Consider the following 13,664-nt stretch of genomic DNA (forward strand, 5'->3'; position numbering starts at 1 on the left):
ATGCTTTCATTTCAAATACATGTGCTCATGTTGAACAACTACCATTGGGAGTGATATTTGTACAAGAATTTATTTCTTTCCAACTTCCTGAGGAATGGTCACAGCTTATCATGTAAGCTGTCTCAGTAAGCATAAAACATTATGACCTGGAATGTCTCAAAACAAAGTGAAAAATCAGTTGACCTTTTATACTTTTTCCTTATTCTAGGTGGACTTCTTTCTTCCCACTGTATTAGCCCCTGACTGGCTGGTCTATGGTACGGTGCTATCTATTAACTAATGTGTTAGTAAAATTATTTCATTTTAAAAATCTTTTATTTTAAAAGTGGTACTTTTAAAAGACATTTATTCCCAATAATAAAATGCTTGGAGTATTATTCCAGATACTAGGGGTACAAAGATGATATCATCCCCGCCAATGAGGACCTTGCAATCTTGTGGTGAAAATAAACACATGAATAGATACAGTGCAAATGAAATGAAAGTATGATATCCATTCCTAAGATAGAAGTAAGACATGTTAATTGAGTATTCTTAAAGGAAGTCATTTTTATGAGTTTGCTCATGTTGGGTAGCAGAATTTTGATGGGTTAGTGAGTTGAGGTATACAGCTTAGTTTTTATTCTTTGAAAAAACATGAAGGGTGCTTTACCTTGGGTTCTAAGACAGACAATCGCCAAGATTCACTGTGAACTACCATCTTTAATATTTGGAATGAGAACTACGTACTCTACTAAACAGTTGCCCTAAGGCTAGTTATAGATAATAAGCTATATATAATATAAAAAGAGAAAGTGGATGTTAATATCCAACTCCATCCTTAGGAATTATGAGAAACTTTGAGGAAACAAACTTCAATGAACTGTCTTTGGCTTAATCCACTCTGTATTTCTCCTGCTGCATCAGGTTCCGTAACCCTCTGCTATGTCTCCAGTGCTTTTTGGGCTAAGGTAGAAATGCCAGGGCTGGTTTTCAGTCTCAATTAATTTGCACAAGTTTCACTTTGGCTTCAGAGTTTGTAGGGATAATTGCCTCCCCAAATGCTCTGGGAAATGCATGCTCTTATTACAAGGGTTACCATATATCTCAGTTTATCTGAGACAATCCCAATTAATGCCTACTGTTCTGATGTGACTATTAGTTGCATCTTATGCCAGTGTAATGGATTAATGGGGCAGCCACCTATTTGTCCTGCTCACCCTGTGGGAAAGGGATGGGAGTGTTATAGTCTGCTCCCTTTGTCTTTGAGATAAGAGCTGAAAACAGAGCAGAAATGTGGGTGCCATGAAACTTGCTGTGTGCACATTAATATCTTTCTTGGGGGGCAGTAGCTCAGAATTCTAAGGTTTTAACATTTCATGTCCCCATCGAATTAGCGTCATATCCTTCACCTCCCATGCATTCATTCTTTGAGAGTGAAATGTTTAAATGCCTACATTTAATATTTACATTTATGCTTTTTGAATAATTTTTGAATTATATGATTTATAAATAATTTATAAATCTCCTTCATTTTACTGTAATAGCTATTCAGAAAAATGATCTAATTTACTCAATTTTAGTGTAGCACCGCCATAAATTCAATGGGAAATTGAAAAGAACTCACTGGTTTGCTGTTTCTCAATGTTGGTGAATTTCATCTCTTTATTTCAGATACATTGTGTCCTTGTGTATTGAGTAAAAATAGCTCCACTATCTAATAACAAAGACGTACTGTGTTTGACAAATTCCAGATTATAAAACATGTTTATAGTGGAATTGATAAAATTCACAGTAGCAGCACTGTAGGGAAGACAGATCTATGTAATGGGTCTAGGTATGGATTGGAATCAAGTCTAAAGGCCCCTTGTGTAAGTTGTGTGCTTTGAGGGAAGTAATTTATTGTTTGGGAGCCTCAACTTCATTATGGATAAAATGAGGAAAGTAAAACTTGCCCCACCCACTTCATAAGGCAAACAAATGTGATGAGTGTAAAATAACTTACCAAATGTAAAGTACTATGTGATCATAAGTGGTAGCAGAGAGCACTGTCCTTCAGGCTGTTTAGAGGTATTATACTCACAGAAGAAAATATATCCACTTAAAAGGTGAGATTTCTTAGTCTATCTCTCTTTCCATTGGCAATTCCATTCCCCCTATGCAGACTAAAGCTCAAACAAGTTCAAGCCAACAAGAATTTGTCAAGAATTACTCTGCACCACTGGGTTTTGACTCCTGCCAGTGCCTGAACTTGATTTGGTTATAAAGATAAATAAGATATGATTCTGCTCTAGGGAGCCCACAATCCAATGAGAGAGATAGACATACACAAGTTAATTTCAATATAATGTAATAAACAGTGTAATTTTTAAAAAAGTCACAGAAGAATGTGGAGACACTTAGTAAACCTGACTCTCATAAGGTAAGTTTAAAGAAAGATTTCAGGTGTCAATGATATTGTGTATGTCAGAAAGCCTTCTGTAATAATCATTATGGCACAGTTCTCAGGTGTAACAAAGGGTCAGAGATTACACCTCCTTGCTCCTATAAAGATAACAAGCACAGATTTTGTTGTAGAACAGACCAGTGCCTAATACCTCATTCGGTCAATTACTTGCTACATTTCTGAGCTTCAGCTTCTTTATCTGTGGTGCAGGGGCAATAATATCTACCTAAGTCTGCTGGAATGTCAGCTTTACAAGGGCCTTTGGCCTCTTTTGTTTATTACTGTGTCTCCGTCACTTAGAACATGGTAAGCACTATGGACGTTACCTTACATAGATGGTAAGTACTCAATAAATATCAATATTTGTGGAATTTGTTTAGTAAATGAAGGTAGCTATTCATCTCCCAATCACCATTTTTTTTTTCTTAATTTTAATCAAGAGCCACCATAAAGTCAAGGAGATATTGGACAGGGTCCACTGGTTTACTCTTTGCTTCTCAGTTCTGACCAATTTCGCCTTTTTGTCTTTCAAATATGTATTTCAAAGGTACACAGTGTCCCTGTATATATAGTAAAAATGGCACCGTTACACAAGACAAAGGCAAAAGGCAATGGACAGGCCATGCTCATGATGCTTCCCTGTGTATATTCACGTGGTCTGCCATGCTGCAATGTCCTTCCCTATTGAGAAATTTGCAAGGATCTGAAGCCTCAAGTCTGTATGTAGAAATGATATCATCAAATATGCATACTTTTTCTGTTTTTCAATGTTTGGAGTCTCTGTTTTTATAAGTGTTCAGTTATTCTGAAAACAACCTTTTCCCAAATTGTCAAAGAAAAAACTGTGACTATGCTAGAGTAGCTCATCCATCAAGCTACATCCTTTAAGTACTTTCTCATCTAAAGGATTGACAGATTGCACATTTCACTGGAAAGCTGTCACACAAATACTCCCCTGGAGGGTTGGTAGCTCCGGAGCTTGAAGAGTTGGATCTCAGAACGGCAAATACCTCATTGAGAACCAGCGCTAGCATCAAATGCAGTTCTCCCTACTGGCCACTTGGTGGCAGTGCCAACTAAGTGCCAGCTCAAGCCATTAGCGTGCACACAAGCATGTGATTCCCAACTTCTATTCAAATTTTAGGACCTACAAGGGGTTTCTGGTAAATCACATGGGCTAAGGTAAACTTTGCTTACTGACAAAGAGGCTATATAAGAATTTTAAAATAAATTTCTTATCCTGATTTATGACATTAGGTTAGGCCCCCAGTTAGGTTACACCTAAAAAGGTGAATAATGGCAATTTCCTCAGTGTCTTTTAATAATCTCTACCTTGACATCACACATAGGTCAAACATAATCCAGGTCCTATCCCAGAACTGGTTATTATCCTGAACTTCTCCACCTCATAAATCTTAAACTCTGTTCTCTGACCACAAGCATCTATCTCTCCCTCTTTGCTGTTATCGCAAAGGTGTGATTTCTCAGAGATCACAGTCTCTTGAGTCCTTCTCTTTCTTCCTGTTTTCCAGATTCAATAGCCCATCCTGCAACCCTTCTGTATTAGGGTTCTCCTGAGAAACAGAATGAATAGAATGTAGACGGTAGATATATAGATTAGATAGATTAGAGATAGATAGATATAGAGATAAAGACTTATAATAGAAATTGGCTTATATGATGACTGTGGAGACCAAAAAGTCCCACAGTCTGGCATCTGCAAGCTGGGAACCAGGAGAACTGGTGGTGTAACTCCTGTTCTAATTCCTAAGGCCAGGGAACCAGGAGCTCCAATGTCCAGGGGCAGGAGAAGACAAATGCCCCAACTCAAATGGGGAGAGTGAATTCACCATTAGTCCACTTATTTGTTCTGTGCAAACCCTCAATGAATGGGATAATGTCCACCTGCATTGGTGAGGGCATAGGCTCGTTGCTGCACCTCTTTTGCTGTAAAGTGAGTTTCTTGATCAGAAACAATGCTGTGTGGAAAACCATGATGGTGGATAAGGCATTCTGTAAATCCACAGATGACAGTTTTGGCAGAGAAGCATTGCATGCAAGAAAGGCAAGTTTGTATCCAAAGTAAGTTTCTATTTTAGTATGGACAAAACACTGCCCCTTCCATGATGGAAGTAGTTCAGTGTAATGAACTTGCCACCAGGTAGCTAGATGATAACCATGGGGAATGGTGTCATGTTGGTGTTCAGTGTTGGTTTCTGCTGCTGGCAGATTGGGCACTCAACTGTGGCCATATCCAAGTTGACTTTGGTGAGTAGAAGTCCATGTTGCTGAGCTCATGCATAACCACCATCTCTGTCATCAGGACCACTTTGTTAATGACACCATTGGCCAATGACAAAAGTGGCAGGAAAGAAAGAAACTGACTGGTATCCACAGGACAGCTCATTCTATCTACTTGATTATTAAAATTCTCCTCTGCAGAGGTTACCCTTTGGCAGGCATTCAGATGGGACACAAGTACCTTCTTTTTTTTTCTCATTCAGAGATGTTTCCTCTCTGTGTGTTGGCCCATTCTTTCCCAGGCTCCTTTAACAACTCTTTAAGTGTTGCTGGAATTCTTCCTTAGATTTCTTTCCTCTCTATACAACCCCATGTGACCTCTTTTATGGCTTCAATTATCAATTATATACTAAAGAATATACTCCCAAAACAATATCTTCAGACAGCTTGTCTAAACCTGAACTCCTCATTCCTTCATGTCTTCTACCAAGTGTTTTATTTTATTTTATGTTTTTACTCACTCTGTTGCCCAGGCTGGAGTGCAGTGGCATGATCTCAGCTCACTGCAACCTCTGCCTCCTGGGTTCAAGTGATCCTAGTGCCTCAGCCTCCCGAGTAGCTGGGATTACAGGAGTGCTCCACTACACCCTGCTAACTTTTGTATTTTTTTGTAGAGATGGGGTTTTGTCATGTTGACCAGGCTGGTCTCGAACTCCTGGCCTCAAGTGATCTGCCCACCTCGGCCTCCCAAAGTGCTGAGATTACAGTCTTTTACCAAGTCTTCTCATCCTTTATTCTTCATCTCATTAATGGTTCTGTTAACCACCTAGTTATCAAATTGGAAACCTAGAAGTCATGCTTTACTCCTTCCTCTCTCTCACTTCACAAATCTGTGTAGGCACCAAATTCAGTTAAATGTAGTACCTTTACATCTACTGAGATAGCTCTTCTCCATCTCCATAACCACTGCCTTAGCTCAGGCTGTCTTCATTTTCCCCCATAAATTACTGAATAAGTTGCTCATTCCTTCTCCCAACAAACCAATTCTCCAAACTCCTCCAAGAGGGAATTTCAAACAGGAAGATCTGATTTGCTTAAATTCGTTTTTGGTTTTTCATATTATTCAGCATAAACTCCTAAGCATAAAGTTTTGGAAATGCATTCTGAAAAAGTGAAACAAATGACAACTTTCTGAAGCTACTGGAAACTTAGATAAAATGTTTACCATTAAAGAGAAACTATCTGTTTTGTGGTAATGATGTGAATTTAAATTTTGGTGGAGCAAGGCTTTGTGGTAAATATAACATTTGTATTAACATAAACATCTATGGAGAAGAAATAAATTCGAAGCTGTTTGTCGTGTACAGATAAACCATAATTGTATTCAAACAAACTATGATATCATATCTGTTAAAATACAGTCTGCAGTTGTTGCAGTTTAAAGAATTTAACATATCTCACATGGTTAATGTCATAAAATATTTGCGATGAAGTTGATGTTGAATCCTAAAACAAGCTTTGACGTGGCAAATTGCATTTTATCTCTTTTCTTCCCATCATCAATTGAATTTTACAAGTGTTTTAGCCTTTGAAGAACTACTTTGCAAATAGATGCTAAGGCTCTACAACAGCGTTCAACTTTTTGTAAATGAGCTTTTTAACCTTTTAGTATATTAAAAAGTCACCTGTAAATCTATCAATCATTAAACTGTTCTGTGAATGTAATGTCAAAAAGTCAGCTTTGGCAGCATTTACTGAGTTGAAATTATTATAAAGAAAGCCTGCACCCAGATCCCAGATGTTGCTTTTCTAAATATCATTCTCCAATAAAAGCAACCAGGGATCCTTTGAGAATGGTTGATGTCAGCAACTCTCAGTTTCAGTTAGGACTGGAACACGGAAAATATAAGATGAGCTTGAAGCATTTGTAGCCCCAGGAAGCAAGGAAGAACCCCTTAAACAAAGGATAAAGGCATGCCGAAGGGACAAAAGAGCCAACCTGAAAGAGCTCCCAGTGGCCACATTGGAATAATTTGAAAAACAAAATAATAATAATGTTGGATTATAACTGAAAGCATAGTATGATTATACATGAATCTGCACTGAATATATATATACAATTCCCCTGGAATGGAAGTATAATTCCCTCCTCCTTGAGTATGGACTGGGCTTCGTGATTTTCTTCTAAAAATAGAGCATGAAAAGGAAGAAAAATAATAACTTTATTGTAGAGAAACCTGGCAAACACTACCTTAAGCAAGTGATCGTGGTTAACATCACTAGTGCTACGGTATGTTGACATCTTGTGATGCGAAAGGCATTTCACCTTTGTGGTATTCTCCCAAACCCATAACTCCACTGCATCATAGGAAAAACATCAAACAAAAACTGAAGAACATTTTATAACATATCTGACCAGTACTCTTCAAAACTATCAAGGTCATCAAAAACAAAAACAAAGACACAGACTAAGATGAGACTAAGGAGATATGACGACTAAATGTAATGAGGTATCCTGGATGAGATCCTGGAACAGAAAAATGACATTAGGGAAAAACTAATGAAATTAGAATAAAGGGTGGAGTTTAGTTAATAGCAACGTACCAAAGTCGATTTCTTAGTTATGAAAAGTGTACCATGGTTAAAGCATGATGTTAACAAAAGGAGAAACAGGGTCAAGGATATACAGGAATTCTCTGCACTACTTTTAAAGTTTTTTGTAACTCTAAAATTATTCTAAAAGAAAAATTTGGTTTAAAAAAGAAAGCCTATAATATGGAAAATGTTAAATGTATTTATCCCAGAATTTTGGGAGGCCAAGGTGGAAGGATCACTTGAGCCCAGGAGTTGGAGACCAACCTGAGCAACACAGGGAGATGCCATCTCTACCAAAAAATTTTAAAAATTACCCAGGCGTGGTGGTGCACACCTGTGGTCCCAGCTATTCAGGCAGCTAAGGTGGGAAGATCACCTGAGCCTGGGAGGTCAAGGCTGCAGCGAGCCTACGTCACATCACTGCATTCCAGCCTGGGTGACAGAGTGAGACCCTGTCTCAAAAACAAAAACCAAAAAACTTCTTATTTCTACAAAACCAAGGAGAAACTGAAGAAATTATGGGGAACTCAAACAGTGTGTACAGGAATCAATTTTGAGTATCTTGGCTTGTAGAAAGAATATTTTGATGGAGTGCCAATTTTTAATTGGATAATTTATGTTGACATCTGGAATTGAAAGATATTGAGAACGCTTAGATTTTGCAGGATTTATATTTGGCAAAAAATTCAAAAGTATATAAATTCAGGCTATGTTTTTTCACAAGTTCTTTTTTCATACGAAATAATTTGTCAAAGAAATTGTACTCTGAAGGAAAGCAAAAAGCATTGCTTGTGACAGTATTGGAGTAAAACATTCATACATCTCAATTAAAAGAAATTAGAATTGAGACTATTCTTCATAACTGGCTCTGAGTTTGCCAGGAACCTCAGTGCCTGTGGGGAGAACATATTATCCAATAAAAAAAAGTAGAGAAGTGTCAATTTCGGGTCAACAATTTCAAATATATTAACCACCAAAATAACACTTTGCACATTACAATTTGATGAACAAAAATAATAAGATGCTTATTGGAAAAAATGCACTCTTCAAGAAAATACCAGTAACAGAGACAGATGCAGCTAAGCAACCGAATATGCACTACAGTCATTGTTTTGTTTATTTCATTTTTAAAGCATTCAGGTAGTCAATATAACAAAATAATTCTAAAAATTATTTAAGGTGCAAGAATGTATGTTATTTTCAATTTTTAGAAGTAATTTTATTTTTTAAAAGTTTTTAATAGAACTACCAATGTAATACAATAGGACCAATACAGTAAAACCACAATTTGTTGCTCAATAAATATTTTAATTATATGTGTTTTCATGATTGTGTTAGCAGATTCTCTTTCACTCTCAAACATGCTTTCACGTGGATAAATTCTGTGGTCACTTAACATATAGATATCCTTGAGCAGCCTGCAGACAGGCAACAGTTTCTTATTCATTGTGGTACCTTCATTATCTAGCATGGGGATATTTAATACAGGTTTATTGAAGGGATGAATAAATGAATGTAGGTTTTGCCCTGCAGCGTGTTCAATGGTGCTGCTGCTAATGAAAGGTAAGCAGTAGCAAAGCTTGACATGAATGCTTTTCCTGTCAGCAGCATGTGGGCCTTTAACACCTAGGTGAACCCTGAACAGGTGCTGCATCGTGGAAACCCAGGTGCAGAGCGGAGCGCCTCATCCATCTCTCACAGCTGCTCCCTCCTTTTGGGGTTCCTATAGCCTCAATATTGTTCTTTTGGAGCTTTTAAAATCTAACAAAAAATTGAAAGAAGAATATAGGTAACAACCATGTTTCTTTCACTTCAGAAAATTAATAATTTTATACTGTCAAACATACACTTAAATTTTCCTGATTGTCCCCCAGATATTATTTTAGCTGCTTTAAACCTGTATCCAATGAAGTTTCAGGCATTGCATTTGTCTGTGTCTCTTTTATCTCTTTTAATCTAGAACAGTCCCTGCCTTCTATTGTTCATTTTTCACATCCGTGGCTTTTTCGACAAATCTTGCAGACTGGCCTTTTGTCTACTCTTTAGTTTTTAAAATGTTATAAAGTGAATTAAGAACATATGGCCAAGTTCTCTTTTACTAGACAAGGATGATTTAAGGAGATGGGCTTTTAGGCAAAAATGCTAGTCAGAGAATGAGGAGAGATTTCATTTAACATACAAGACTTAGGGGCTCCTTTCCATATAGTCAAGGAAAAAATCCAGCCATTTCACTGAAGAAGTAATCATTTAGAATTCATTGATAATTACTACTTCTCAAAAATATTAGGTAAAATTTCCATCAAGCGATTTCTGAAGCACAATAACTACATTTGAAAAGAAATATTTTACACATTTAAGGCATGATTTTAATTTAGGTTTTCCACATACGTTATATGTGAGTACATTTAAAGTTAAATGACCTGCTACCACATGTTAATTATCATTTGTGCTAATAAACAACAAAGTAGGGTGATAAAGAGGTATTTTAAATTTTATTCCATTTTTCTATACACTCTTGCTAGCAAATTAACTCTGCATTTTTTTGTGGGGGGGGAGCAGGGAATAAAGCAGGCATAGGCACCAATCCAAATCGATTCTCCTTTCATTAAAACAGACTGATTTGTTGCATTGACTCAATGAATAGCAGTTACTAGGCGCTGAGAATAGATAAAGAAAAGATAGCAAATATGGCTCCTGCTTTGGAAGATGTTTTGTAATAGTATAAATAAGAGAAACATGCTGATACATGTTCTTTCACTTTCCACCTTTTGGTATATATTAAATATTATATATATATGTTATATACATATATATATGATACTATTATAAATGATTCATTATCCATGGCCTTAAGTCTTCTTTCAGAATTTGTACAGAAAATGGTAGGCACTCAATAAATGCCTTTCGCACAACTGAACTCAAATTTGTTCCATGCATATTGCTATTTTCAGATTGATGTCACACATGGTCTGAGTGAATTTCATCTGCATTGAAATGTGGAGGAAGCTCTTGACAGATGACAGTGTGGGGCCCTGCAGGGTGGGAAGAAAAGCCGTGCCAGCCTGAGGGAGAATACTGTGACCTTAAGGCTGCCATTGAAAGACAGCGGGAGTGTGCGGCTCACACAGCACCCCCAGCACATCCGTGCTGGGCTGGTGGGTCCCAGGATGTACACAGGAGTAGAAAACAATAACTACATTAGCATTCAGAGCCATCCACACCAAATCGCTGCCTCCTCCAATGTCATCTGCAGACGGGAAATCTGGGGATTTTTAGATGGTTTTTATGATAATTATAATGCCACTTACATGTGCATCTTTCTCTAAAGCACTGCTCATGAAGTAACTACCTAACCTATTATGCTGTTGTTAGAGGAGGAAAAAAATTAAAATTACTCAATTTATTTGTTTACGTGGAAGTCTTACTGTAGCATATATTTTCATACATTTAGATAAAATGTATCCCTTCTGGCACCAAACAGTGTTGAATCAGTCCCTTCACCTCTATGAGATTTAGTTTCCTCATAAGTAGAGAATGAGTAAAAATATTCACTATGTTTATCCCTCAGAGTTGCTGAAAAATCAAATGAGAAAATGAATGTGTATGAAAGTAAAAAAAAAATGTGTTATTACTACTATTACCTGCCTCTTCAGCTCATATGTTTGTATATGACTCACATCCCTGGATGGAGAAAGGATGAAAGTTTATTCACTAGGGTCAGAACATCTCCCAGGAGTGGCCTGGAACACTTTGAAGTCAGGAAAGAGGGCTGCTCTATTGGCTACTTAAAGGAGTTTTCTCACTCTCTCTACATCCACCAAAGCCCAGTTCAGTATTTTCCTGTCCAACTTAGTGGTGTGCATCCCCACCCAGAAAACATTATGAGGTGGTGGAAAGACTCCAAAAACAAATAAAACAGCAGGGCTGGAATTTTGACTCCACCTTTGTGTTAGTCCGTTCTCATGCTGCTATAAAGACATACCTGAGACTGGGTAATTTATAAAGAAAAGAAGTTTAATTGGCTCACAGTTTCACCAGCTGTATAGGAGGCATGGCCAGGGAGGCCCCAGGAAACACAATCCATGGCAGAAAGCGAAGAGGAAGGAAGCACGTTCTACATGGCTTGAGCAGGAGGAAGAAAGAGAGTGAAGGGGGAGGTGCTACACACTTTCAAACAATCAGATCTCTTCAGAACTCACTGGCTAGCACGGGAACAGCAACAAGGAAATCTACCCTCATGATCCAGTCACCTCCCACCGGGTCCCTCCCCTAACATTGGAGACTACAGTTCAATATGAGATTTCGGTGAGGACACAGAGCCAAACCATATCAATATTTAATTTGGTGTGTGGTACACAATACTGAATCTTTTCAAGTCTTATTTTTCTTATTAGTGTAACAACCTTAGTATTGTTAGTCAGTTGTGTAACATAGAATGTGTGAAGCAATACACAGGGGGCTTTTAGAAAATAGTTTACTTTGCTCAAAATGGACAGCCCACACACCTTGAATTTCCTCGTTTTTGGAAAGGAGATAACACTTATAGAGGCAATATTCAAATTGATGAGACAATGTATGAAAACTCCAGCAAGGAGCTTGGCATGTGGAATGTAATTAATTCATTCAGGCTTCAGTCTTATAATGGTAACATAGTGAGATGGGGCTGGAGGAGGAAAATCAAAGGAGTCTGTGGCTCAGACAGAACCTAGGTCATGAGGAAAATAACCTGTGCTGTGTGTAATAGGGCTGAATTGAGGCTGCTTGATCAAGAATATCTGAGTAAAACCCACATTCTATTTTTCCTTTGTTTTAAAGATACAAGTGCCAATTGTTAAGTTTTTCATGCCTGACTTGTCTGTTTACACTGCTGCCTAGAAGGGACTTAGGCTGGCAAGTACAGACGCTTGTTCTCTGGTGTCAGTAGACTGGAACCTAGGCTTGCCATTCATTGCTCTCCTGATCTTTATTTGCTCTGAAAGAGGAACTGGAGTAGATGTGGGAGAGATACAGTGTTTTCTAACCTGTTTTATCATACTTAAAAATGTAGCATAAACTCCCAAGTCCCAATCTAGCAGTAAGTCTTCTTGTCTCTGCCTTCAAAATATATTGTCTATTCACTTCTTCCACCTCCACTGCCACCATCCCAGGTCAAGTCATTTTTTTTTTACTTTTTTTTTTTTTTTTTTCTTGCTCTGTCACCCAGGCTAGAGTGCAACGGTGTGATCTCTGCTCACTGCAACCTCTAGCTCCCAGGTTCAAGCAATTCTCCTGCCTCAGCTCCCCAAGTAGCTGGGATTACAGGTGCCTGCCACCATGCCTGGCTAATTTTTTGTGTTTTTAGTAGAGATGAGTTTTTGCTATGTTGGCCAGGCTGGTCTTGAACTCCTCCACCTGCCTCGGCCTCCCAAAGTGCTGGGAATACAGGTATGAGCCACCATGCCTGGCCCACTCTTATCTTGTAAATGGACAACTGTGTCAAAAGTATTCTATCTGATTCTGCCTTTTTTTTTTTTGCCATTTCTCCCTGTACACATGGTGATTGTGTTGACAGCCTCCAGTCAACTCTTTGTATTGTGGCAGCTGTGTGGGTTGTGTGGGATTGACCCCACTACCATCTCTAGGGAGTACCCTGATGACTTAAAGCCTATCAGGAAAATCCATGTGCTGTTGTTGTAGCACTCGGTTCAGACAGCCCAGGACTAACCCAAGCAGCTCCTGATATTTATCTGGCCAAAGGACTGGTTCAAGGTAGTTCAATTGTGCAAATCTTAGGGCATTTGTCAAATGGACAGAGGGAGCTGTCTTGTTCTCTCCTTCTGGATGTGAAGGAGAAAGCATGATGTGGTATGCAGACTGGTAGCCATTTTGCCCAGATAGCCTGAGATAGAAGCCACCAAGTAGGAGGCAAAGCCATTGGAATCTCAGAGAAGTGGAGTAAAATCCCCAACTAAACCATGCCTAAAGCCCTTTCTTCCTTTGAACTTTCAGTAACATGGACTAATAAATCCCTTCTAAGTCATTTTTGGATTCTTATAATGGTTCCTAATGACTTTATTATCTATGCTATAGACAGAGTGATATTTTCAAAACATAAATCAGACTATGTTACATCTTTGCTTAAAATTTTCTGCTAAGAATTTAGGATAAATTATAACTTCTTAATTAAATTGGACATGAAGCTATATAATGAGATGTTAACTTCTCTGACCTCTGTGGCTGCCACCTACCCTTTCTCTGACTACACTACAGATACCCCTGAATTCTTTCTATGCCTCAAATTCAGCAGGTTTACTCTAATCTCAGATTTACACTTGCTGTTTTCTCTGCCTAGAATGCTCTTCCTTCAGATCTTAAATTGCTGATATCCTCTTCTCATTCAGGTCTCAACTCAAATGTTGCTTCC

General features: G+C 38.1%; 1 long non-coding RNA gene across 1 annotated transcript in view; it reads left to right on the top strand.

Annotated features, from left to right (window-relative positions):
* The first annotated feature begins 2,332 nt into the window (after positions 1 to 2,332).
* The window catches only part of LOC105555600, a 73,502-nt gene continuing 62,170 nt past the window's right edge, over positions 2,333 to 13,664 (top strand). Inside the window, exon 1 of the long non-coding RNA XR_001008498.1 lies at positions 2,333 to 2,401. This is a non-coding gene — a long non-coding RNA (uncharacterized LOC105555600). The remainder of the gene's footprint in view (positions 2,402 to 13,664) is intronic.

The sequence above is a fragment of the Mandrillus leucophaeus genome, unplaced genomic scaffold, assembly GCF_000951045.1.
Source record: "Mandrillus leucophaeus isolate KB7577 unplaced genomic scaffold, Mleu.le_1.0 Scaffold690, whole genome shotgun sequence".
Classification (NCBI taxonomy): domain Eukaryota; kingdom Metazoa; phylum Chordata; class Mammalia; order Primates; family Cercopithecidae; genus Mandrillus; species Mandrillus leucophaeus.